Raw genomic sequence first — 11,071 nt, 5'->3', positions numbered from 1 at the left:
TGCAGTAGCCTTCAGGATGCAATCCGAATAAGAAACCATGGTAGGCATCTCAAACAGGAATGAATTTTACATAGGAAATTAGGTGTTTGCGAAGCTGTTAGAAGATTCTGGAGAAAAAGGTTAGGAAAACTACTGCCAGTGTTCAGGGAAGCAAGATATACAAAAATTGCAGCAAAGTGGGTGATTTTCAAGAGGAACTGTAACACCCCCTCCTATTTGCAAGAGGGCTTAACACCCAGTGCCTCAGAAAGTGTCTGTATTTGGAAATAGGGCCTTGAAAGAGGTGATGAATGTAAAATGAGATCTCATGAGTGTAACTTAATCCAATATGACTGGTGTCCTTTTATAAGAAGAGATCAGGACACAGACACAGTACTGCTGGCCTCTGGTTGCGGGAGTCTGGGGCTGACTTCTGGAGAAGATCTCTTGGTCGCTGTGTGGCCTGGCTGCAAGTGTGTTTTCCTCACTGGTCCACCCAGGGGACATCTGTGGGTCCTTAAGTCTCTGTCACTTCCTCTATTTCTTTTTTATCAGCGACCTTACCCCCACCCAATGCCACCCTCCTTTCTGCCCACAGAACACCCATTTCCTCCTTATTCCCCCACACTGGTATCATGTATGGACTTGTACATTGCACCAAATAGTCTCAAAGATTGGAAATGACCAGTGATGGGAGAATAAATAAGTAAGCTATGGCGTATTTACTCGATATAATATTATGATATAATAACATTATAAAATTATATAATTATTGAAGTCAATATATGATTGTAATGAGGCTTATAATTTAAAGACATCTGTTTTGAATAATCCTAAAAGAAAAGGCAGGATTTGGTGGGATCATATGTGCTTAAAAAATAAAATAAAATCCTAAACAGAAGGAAAAATATATAAGGAAATACTCTTAGCCATGGTTATCTTTGGGTGATTTCCCCCCCTTAATCTTGTTGCTTATATTTTGCTTCAGAATTAGATACAATGGAAATGAATTTTTTTTTAAATAATGCGCTTTTGAAAAATCTGCATCCTCTACTAAAGAAGTTTGCTGCTAATCCTCTTATGTTCTGCTGAGGGACACTGCTCAGAAGAATTCTCTGTGACGGGGAAAGAAAGGGCCACGGTATCCCTGAAGCATTAAGAACATGGAGGCTCAAGATAGGAAGTCAAAGACCAAGGAACTTTAAGTCCTTGGCTTTCTCCTCCATAAGGTAAGTGGCAGCTCCTGAGGGCCTTCCCAGAGCAGCCCGGGCAATGGGCAATGTTGATATAACTGTGGTGCACAGGCTTGTCGGGGACTAAAGCCACTAAACCCTGCCCCAAACTGAATCTTCTCTAAAACCTCCTAGTAGTCTTTTAGACTTAAAATTCTCCCAGCAGTAAGGAGGTCATACGTTTGAGCCAGCCTTCTCTGCTCCCTTGACTGCAGCCAATTAAAGATTTCCTCTTCTGGCCATGGTCCTGGTTCACCCAGAATAAAGTGTATTCCTCATATGATGCCCTCTATTACTCCATGCAAATCCTCTAGATTTGGATTCATGAGACCAGAAATTATGTCTGTCTGGCTGCTGGCTGTATCTGCATGAGCATGTGACACAGAGCAAGTACTCAGTTAACATAGAATGAATGAACAAATGCATGAATGAATGAATGAATGAATGAATATGGTCCGAGAGTCTTGTCTTCTCCAGGCCAATATCCCCAGTTCCTTCAACAGGTCTTCTCTGGTGTGGTTCCTGGACCCTTCTCCACTTTCTTTTGGATACCATCCAACATGGCAATGCTCTATTCAAATGTAGAGCTCAGCAATCCACACAATAGACCTAGGATGGTTTGAGTGGTGCATAAGTCACAGGAGCTGTAACTTTCCTCATTTAGAATATTCTATCTTTATGATGCAGCTCAAGATCTTAATAGCTATTGACAAAACCGCTTATCTTTAAAATTTTCTAGGCAATATTTTTTGGGTTTAAAGCCACGGTTATAAATCCAGCAGCACTGTGGTCTCTATATTGAACATTCAAGATACTGTGCAATGTAAAAAACACAGGACCAGTGGCTAAAAGACCTGGACTCTGAACATTACAGGGGTTCTAACTAATATTAGGTGCCAGGCTCCCTCTGGGCTAAGCATTGTGTTAAGTGCCTCACACATGTATTTGCAATTCATGCAATAGGGGACTTGAGGCTTAGGGAGGCTAAGCAACTTGCTTAGGTTGTCTCCATCATTTAATTGCCAAGAAATCTCGAGCTGGTCACTCAGAGTCTGTGCTCCATTTTGCCTTATCTGTCAAATGAAAATAATAACACCTGCCTTGGAGCATTATTGGAAGGATTTACTAAGAGGATGCAGTGAAAGTAACTACTAAAACATACAGATTTACAACACATTATTATTAGGGCTCTGATTTTCCAGCACACGGTCTTGAGACCTAGACTCCAATTTCCTCTCCTTGTCTGTGCATTCCAGATTGCTGTCAGTTGATGTAACAAATGTTTTCTTCCTTTCTCGAATCCTGGCCTTTTTGTAGATTAAGAGTAATTACTCCCAAATGGATACATGAAAGCCCAATTTATGCCTAACATACATCAAGCCATCCATAAATATGCATTTATATTTTATTTATTATTCTTCATTACATCTATTTCAAGTGAAAACAAACAAATCCACTCTTCCCAAGTGTTAAATGATCTCAGACCCAAAGGCATCTTTCTGCATTACTCTTCCAGCAGAGGGCACTGTTTCTCTATAAAGCAAATCGTCTTCTTTCAAACCAAGATCATCAGATTTTGCAGGGGGCTATAATTTCCCTGAGACCCCAGAAATAAAAGCACAGCAAAGTACTAGGAATGAAAAATAGGAAAGATGACATTTGATTCTATTTCCCAAAGAGCAGTTTTAGTTAGTGCAGAAATGCCAATGTTTGTGTTTCATAATATCTGGTCAGTTCCCCTCATTCAGAAATCACTGAATGATGGGGCGCCTGGGTGGCTCAGTGGGAGAAGGGTCTGACTTCAGCTCAGGTCATGATCTCACAGTTCATGAGTTTGAGCCCTGTGACAGGCATTGTGCTGACAGCTCAGATTCTGGAGCCTGCTTCAGATTCTGTGTCACCCTCTCTCTCTGTTCCTCCCCTGCTCATACTCTTTCTCGCTCTCAGTCTCAAAAATAAATAAACATAAAATGTGTAAAAAAAAGAAATTGCAGAATGTTATTAATTCTTAGAGACCATTTAGCCCATAGGTCACAAAGAAATAGCATGTGGGCTAAATTCAGTCTACATTCATGTTTTTTTCCCCTACATTATATTATTATTATTATTATTATTATTATTATTAGACTACCATGAGTTTAAGCAGGAAATTGAATATAAAATAAAAATTTCTTAGCATTTCTTTGAAAATGAATCAGAAGCTCTCATAACCCTGAGCCCATAGGCCACCATGATGACAGTTGGCTGGAGTTCAATAAATCCCACCCTTTTGGACAGGGCATATTTTTGCTCCTTCCCTGTGGTCCCTATCCAGCCTGTCTCATGGATGTACATCATCTACCTAGACCCCAAAGTACTTGAGTTTGCAACCTGCAGATTCTGGTCCAACTTCTTCATGTTACAGATGGGGAGAGCAAAGCCCAGAAACAGGAAGGGCCTTGCTCAAGTTCATACCACAAGGAGGTGCGAAGACCAGGCTAGATACCAGGCCTCAAAAATGAAGATTGGTCTTGATTGTTGCCCATGCCTTTGACAGAAAGCTTCAACCCTTTCCTCCTCGCTCAAAAGGCTGGCGCTCCCCAGTAGGTAGGTGGGACCAAAGGAAGTTTCCAGGCAGTATTAGAAGCAAGGTGAGGTTTTGGAGAGCAAAAAGAGAGAAGAGATGCCTAGTTTTGTTTCTTAGACTTCTGATTTCTTCTGTGGATGGAACAGGACTTGGAGAACACAGAATCAAAAAGACTTAGTTCCTCCAAATGTCTGGGTCTTTGTTTCTTCATCTTAAAATGGAAGCGCTATTACTTTGTGGAGGTTGCATGAAAATTATTCATTCTATGAGTAAAGCATCTGTGATCCCTTCAATTATTGACTGCCTACTAGACAGAAGTGCTAAGGGCACAGCCATGCCTGGAATGTGGGGAGTCCTTGGTAACTAGCAGCAATTACTGAGGAGAAGCAGAAGAGATAGGATCACTGTTACTCAGTGCAGACTCTATGCCTTTGACCTCAAGCCCTCCACATTCCATTAGCTTTCTTCCTCAACCAGTGGTGCAGCCTTGGCTGCACATTAAAATTTCTTGGGGTGGTTTTGAGGCCCAGGCTGCCTCCCAGACCAAGTGAGTCAGAATCTCTAGAGGTGGGATCTAGTCATTAGTGCTACGTAAAGTGACTGGTGTCACTCCAATGTGCAGCACAGGTGAGGACCACTGCCCTCGGTCCTCTCTGTACCTTGCCACAGCTCCAATCGTCTTCCTTACCTAAGAACCACCCTAGGTAAACACTTTCCTATCTCCAGCCCTGCCCTGCCCTTGGACACTAGGTAGATTAATTAAACCCCTCCGAACCTTCTTTTCCTCATCAGAATAATAGGGGTCTAGAGGAGAAAGTTACCAGCATCCGTGACCTCCTTTTCCTCTCCAAGAAGAAGGCTGATGATTTTGGAAGCTGACCAGCTCCAGGGGTAGGCCTGGTTGGCCTAAGGGGTTTTCAGTCTTCCTCCTTTTCCAATGAAAAGGGTTTAGAGATGAGACTGTGGACCCACACCTGTTAGGTAAGATGTGACAGGAGGCTTCTAGGAAGTGTTTTTCTTGCTCTTGAAAAGAACAAGAAAGGTGGCTTGTGTTATCTTAATTCGGTGCTTGAAGCTGTTGCTCTTCTTGTGACCGGCCAGAGTGCTGAGGCAGCACAGGGCCACCACATATGAAGGTGAATTTTAGCTCAAGGGGCACCTGGGTAGCCCAGTCAGTGAGTCTGTGAGCAGACTTTGGATCTCGTGGATCATGCATGAGTTCGAGCCCCACGTCAGGCTCTGTGCTGACAGCTCAGAGCTTGGAGCCTGCTTCGGATGCTGTGTCTCCCTCTCTCTCTGCCCCTTCCCCCCCTCTCAAAAATAAACAAACATTAAAAATTTTTAAGAAAAAGATGAATTTTAGCCGGAGTTTTTAGAAGATTAAGTCACAAGAATGGTGAGTTGAAAACTAATAGTTACTGAGTCCCTATCATATTCCAGATTGTCTGTTAAGTGTAGTATGATATATGCTCACTCATGGATGCCAGCTGCAGTCTGGCATGATAAAGTACTCAGTCTATAGAGTTAGATCTATTGATTTTAATTTTAGCTCCGTCTTTAAGGCAAATGATTTAAACTCCCTAAACCTTAATTTTCTTATCAGTGAAATGGGAATTATAGAATCTATTTATAATGGGATCATTGGAAGGATTAAATAGATGAATTAAGTAAACAAAATAATGCATGCAAATAATCTAGCACACCATTAAGACTCCACAAAAACCAGGTTTTACATTAAAAAGATAAACTCTGTAAAGAAGATTATTACTATTATTGCTGTTCCCTTCATCTACTCTTTACATATGAATAAAATGAGAGCCACAAAGCCCATTGACTTGCCTAAGAATCCACATCATGTAAGTGGCAAAGCTGAGGTTAAAATCCAAGAATTCTTACTCCTGATCTGTTGCTTGTGCCCTTCCTCTCCTCTCTGCCTGCCAAGCTGCTTGACGAAATTCCAGAAATCCCATCGTTCTCCCACAGAGAGTAGTGCCTGGGGAATTCTTCCACAAACACAGGTTTGCCAGCAAACCAGGTGAAAAGGAGAAGCTGAGCCTGAGGCATGGATGTGACTGAAGAGCTGTGAAAGGCGAGGAGCCCTTCAGCCGGACACTTACTAGGTTTGCAAATAAAGGATCATAGAACCAGGGACTAATCAGGGTTCAAAGACTCCTTTAGAGATCAAATAACCCAACCCCATCCAGTGTTATGATTCCTAGTTGATCACCCCTTGAAATGGGGGCTTCCTACTTTCCAGAGCAGGGCAGTTTTAATTCTTAAAAAGTTCTACCATTTGTTGAGACAACATTCGCCTCCCTTGAACTTCCATCCATTGTTTTAAAATTCTCATTCTTTTGCTACAATGGCAAACAGCCCTTAGGAAACATGGTGATGACTGCTCATTCACCTGAGTCTTCTCCTCACCTCCAAGTGCCTCCCCCCTCCCCCAGCTTTCTCAACTGATCCTCTAACAGTTCCAGTTGTTTCCAGTCCCACCACCATCAGGACCCCTCTTTTGATATAAGGAGACAGAAGTGGAATCAGTACTCAGGGAATCATTTTCAAACACTCAGAGCTGTTTAGCAATGGATAGTTGTTTATTTGCAACATTATGTAAATTACATCTAAAAAACATTGGGTGAGCAGGAAACAATTACCTCATGTGGTGGGCATCTATTTTTGTTTGTCCAGCATCCATACTATCTCCTATGGGACCAGGATTAAAATTCACTTGGGTGAAGGGGCGTATGGGTGGCTGAGTTGCTTGAGCATCAGACTCGATTTCGGATCAGAGCATGATCTCATGGTTTTGGATAGAGCCCCGCATTGGTCTCCTCACCTATTGTGGAGCCTGGTTGAGATTCTCTGTCTCCCTCTCTCTTTGTCCCTCCTCCCCTCAAATAAGTAAACATTGAAAAAATAAAGTTCAGTTGGGTGGATGGTCAAAGTCCTTTGGACACAGTCTGGCAAGGACAGTTGGCTTGGAGCCCTACTCCTCTCTGGCCATGGCGGAAACATGGCCCTCATTGGGCTGACCAGAACTTCCCTTCCTGATTGAGCATGTGAGTGGTTTGAGCCCCTGGTTGTCACAGGGGCTCTTGGACAAGCCGAGGCATAGTTCCTGCAAAACCCCTGGAGAAGCTCACTTCCTCTTCCTGTCTTTCTAAGCCCATTTCCCCACTTTCCTTTTGAAATTTCGAATTCCCTTGTATTTGCCAAAAAAACCTCCTTTCTGGTATGTGTTAACCAGATGCAGTTTCTGTTGCTTACAAGTAAAGACCCCTGGTTTGCGTGGCAAAGAGATAAGGGGACAAATAATATTAGGGACTATTAATTAAAAAGTCTCAAAACAGATAAAGAGAAAAATAAAAATAGTATTTACTTTACTCTATATTATTATATTTTTGTACATGCTGTATTTATTATATATAATATATATGTATGACAAATATTTTTTCTTTTAATTTTTAAAATCTATTTTTTTATGTTTATTTATTTTGAGACAGAGGTGAGAGAGAACATGAGCAGGGGAGGGGCAGAAACAGGGAGAGAGAGAGAAAGAATCCCAAGTAGGCTCCACGCTGCCAGCGCAGAGCCCCACTGGCTTTGAACCCATGAACAGCGAGATCATGACCTGAGCCGAAATCAAGAGTAGGATGTTTAACTGACTGAGCCACCCAAGCGCCTCTTTTAATTTTTTTTTAAGTTAAGTTTTTATTGTAAGGCAACATGTGCCCATTGTAGAAAACTGGGAAAATACAGAAAATCACATATTACATATTGCCTATATAAAATTATTACTTGGCTGCCGAAAGTGTGAGTCTACGCCTGAGGGCAGAATTTATGCCATTCCACACTAGCCCGGCTTCTTGGTTACCTTTTGGTCTGTTTTCATTTCACTGGGAATGTGGGCCATGCTTATTTTCACAGCCAAATTAATTAATGAGAAAATCCTCAGACTTTCCATTTATCACTTCCAAACACCCACTTTTGATGAGTCAGTTGCCATTTGAACAATATAGGATAATTTTCAAATTAATTAAAATGAGACAACAATACGGCCCATTTCTTACTCAAGTATCTCCAAGGGATTCTGACTTCATTAATCTTTGGACCACCACTCTCCAACAGAGAAAGGACATTAATCACGTCTCTCCCGTGGGGGGTGGGGGAGGGGCGGGACCAGAGAGTGAGCAGTTCGTCAGTTTTAGAGCAGTGCTAGGGTAATTGGGACTATCTCCAGCTACGAGTCCTTCTCATGTTTTCCTTCCACCAGACAATCAATCAGCCATATTTATATATTTAGTGGATACCTATTAGGAACTAACTGTTTGATGAGTACATAGGGGAATGGGAAGCACAAACAACTGTGGGCCGCAGTTCCCATCCCCTTTCAGCCCAAGGAGCAAGAAGAGACAGATGCATAAGGAAACAGGCGCAGAGATAATACCGTGGTGTTCATTAAGTGTAGAGCAGCTGCTGTTTTCTTTTCTGAATACAGTGTAAAATCAACTTTCTTAGCATTTGTGTCTTTTCTCTGCTTCTGCAAGTATTTTTAGTATCTGCTATGTACCAGGCACTTTCACATGGATCTCTTCTCTGAACGCTCACAACACCCCCGCGAAGGAGGCACCCACATCTCCATCCTGCAGATGAGGGCGCGCAGGTCGCCCAGGCGGGGAGCCCTCTCTGTCAACGCTTTTCCTGTGTGCTAACGTGGCCTAATCTCGTGTGTGCTCAAGTGTCCTGTGCCCCTCTCTCAGGCCGGCTCCCTCTCCTGAGCTTGAGAGTCATACCCAGGTCACAGGGGGCATCTCCACCTAAATGTCCTACAGGCAGGTGGAGCTCAGTATGCTTCAGAATAAAGCCTTCTGGTTTTGTCCCCCAAACCTATTGTGCCACGTTCCTTTCTAAGTCCCAGCAAAGAGTGCGGTCCACAGACACTCTAGCGGGAGCGCTGAGAATCAGCCTTGGCGCCTCTCCTGCCCGCCCTTTCCCCATTCCATCAGCCATCATTTCGACTTCTTTCAACTCTTTCAAAACCCTCCCTTCTCTCCCTCTCCACCACTACTGTCCAGGCTTTCCCCCTGTATCTGGAACTTCTGTGCCTGCCGGTCTCTTCTTCTCCAAGCCACACCCCTCTCTGACTCATCTCCCAGGCTTCACCAACGGGATTTTCATGAATGCGCATATAATCACACTGCTCACCTGCCTAAAAATCATTCAATGGCTCCCTAATGTCCGGGCTACAAAAGCCAAACTTCTATCCATATCGAAAAGGCCCCTCAGGATCTGTTTTCAATCCACCTCCCACCTTTTTACTTTTGCTCTATTTTTTTCTACCCGAAGACTTCCCCCCTCCCTTCACCACCTAACTCCCATTCATTTGTCAAGATCTAAGTCAGATACCGTCTCCACTACAGAGAGCCTTTCCTGACCCCCAAGACGGAAAAAATCTTGGGGCGGAAGGAAGTGAGATTAGGTATTTATTTCTCTGGCACCTTCTCTGTATGGTCACCCTGGCTATGAGCTTCAGCTGTCCGTCACTTTCAGGATGATCTTCCCCATAGCACTCTTCTCAGCCAGGTGTCTTTAGCCTATCTTCTCCCCTATTCCTTCGGACCTGGGGTGCTAGCAGGACCACTCCTGCCAGTTCTGGGATCCTGCACAGCCCCTGTGAGTCCCCTATATCCTTTGCACATCCTTGTACACAAAGGATTCCTTTGTAAATAAACTCTCCTCGAAATCTCCTAATTTGGGCATCCTACCTGTTTCCTTTGGGAACTCTGTCTGACCCACTGGTATTTTGCAAATTTCAGAATCGCATTTCCTTCTGTTATCATTTGAGACTACATTATCTTTATTTGTGATTGATCTTTTATTGGCCTTGGTTTGTAACTCTTTTGGCTTAAAGCTGGGGACAAAACAGCTTTTCCATCCTATTTTTTGAGAGAACGAAAAAGCTATGGAAATTCACAACTTTTAATTCCAGTATACAGATATTATCACAGAAACTGTAACAAACTATGTGTCTCTCTCTAGAGCTCCTTCCCCAAGGCACAGCTGTCAGAATAGAGTAGAAACTCAGTAAATAGTCCACTAATGAATAAACCACTAGTAAGCACTTAATAAATATTCGTAGAGTACATGAATTGGAAAAGAATTGGAACCCCAAATTTGAAAGCCTCAGGGAGCGCAGTTGTTAATTAGTGAGACCCCTTTTCTCTTTTGTCCCCACGCCAGGATGCTGGAGTGTTATTTTTCCAGACTTGGGAATTTCCTGAAAGGAGTTAAAAATATCTCTCCTACCCAGAGCACCTTAGGAAGGCATCCTTTGAGAAAGCACACTGCTGGAGTAGACCCATTAACCAGCTTTCACTCCCATCTTCTCCTCCACCCCCTCACCGCACCCCTTCGGATTTGACAACTCTGTAGGAAACCAATTTGCTGTTAATCACAAGGGAGTTTTATTTACTCTGTTGAAAGAATTGAAAAGCAGTCATTTTTATTAGTGCCACAGCTGGTTCTTCCATCATGGAAGAAATACAATTACGCGTCTTCCTATGGCTGAATGCAGACAGCTACAGCCTCATTACTCATTCTGGTAGGAAGCAGGCCTTTATAATGAGCAGGGGGAAAAATGCACTGACCCCTCATTTATAAAGGGAACAAATCTTAGTTTCTGGAATGACATCGCCACTGCCACCAGAGAAAGAAAGGCTTTTTATTTTTTTGGTTACATAATGGGGAGTGATAGCTTTAGAGGCCTGGCAGAGGCAGTCATCATGGCGGAGTGGAGAGAGCTTAGGCTTTGGCTTTGGGCCAGCCTGGGTTCAAACCTCGGGTCCGCTTCTTATCAGCTCTGGATAGAGTGCAAGTTAATGCTTCTGAGCCTCCATTTTCTAATCTGTGAATTAGGAATACAGTACCCCTGCTTTTCCAAAGTTCGTGTTGGGCCACTTTGCTCCCATGAAAGACCTACAAGAGTACTTGGTTTTGCGCACCAGAAGAGGAACTTTTCGCTTCCGGGAATAAAAGCAAAACGCAAAATAGCATTCAGTGCCGTTTTGCAGCGTGCACCTTGAACGGCCAGTGGCACCGTCAGGTTCCTTCCTCCTAAATACCCTGGGCACCTCAGCGTCAAGCCGCCGGAGCTTTGAAAGCATCTGTGAGCACTAGGAGCTGGGAAACCGTAGTAACTGATTGGGGTGGTAGTAAGGATTGGGGGTTACATTCCTGCACATGGAGTATAGCTTCCATCGCGACCTGATCTGGCCCCTGCCTACCTCTCCAG

At 43.4% G+C, this 11,071-nt stretch overlaps 1 long non-coding RNA gene across 1 annotated transcript in view; it reads left to right on the top strand.

Moving 5' to 3' along the window:
- Positions 1 to 1,080: 1,080 nt before the first annotated feature.
- Positions 1,081 to 11,071, top strand: part of LOC115299829 — a 35,106-nt gene continuing 25,115 nt past the window's right edge. The window contains exon 1 of the long non-coding RNA XR_003912357.1: positions 1,081 to 1,208. This is a non-coding gene — a long non-coding RNA (uncharacterized LOC115299829). The remainder of the gene's footprint in view (positions 1,209 to 11,071) is intronic.

The sequence above is a fragment of the Suricata suricatta genome, chromosome 8, assembly GCF_006229205.1.
Source record: "Suricata suricatta isolate VVHF042 chromosome 8, meerkat_22Aug2017_6uvM2_HiC, whole genome shotgun sequence".
NCBI classification, from domain to species: Eukaryota; Metazoa; Chordata; class Mammalia; order Carnivora; family Herpestidae; genus Suricata; species Suricata suricatta.
Note: the sequence above shows the minus strand (reverse complement) of the source record. Positions and strands in the feature narration are given on the sequence as shown.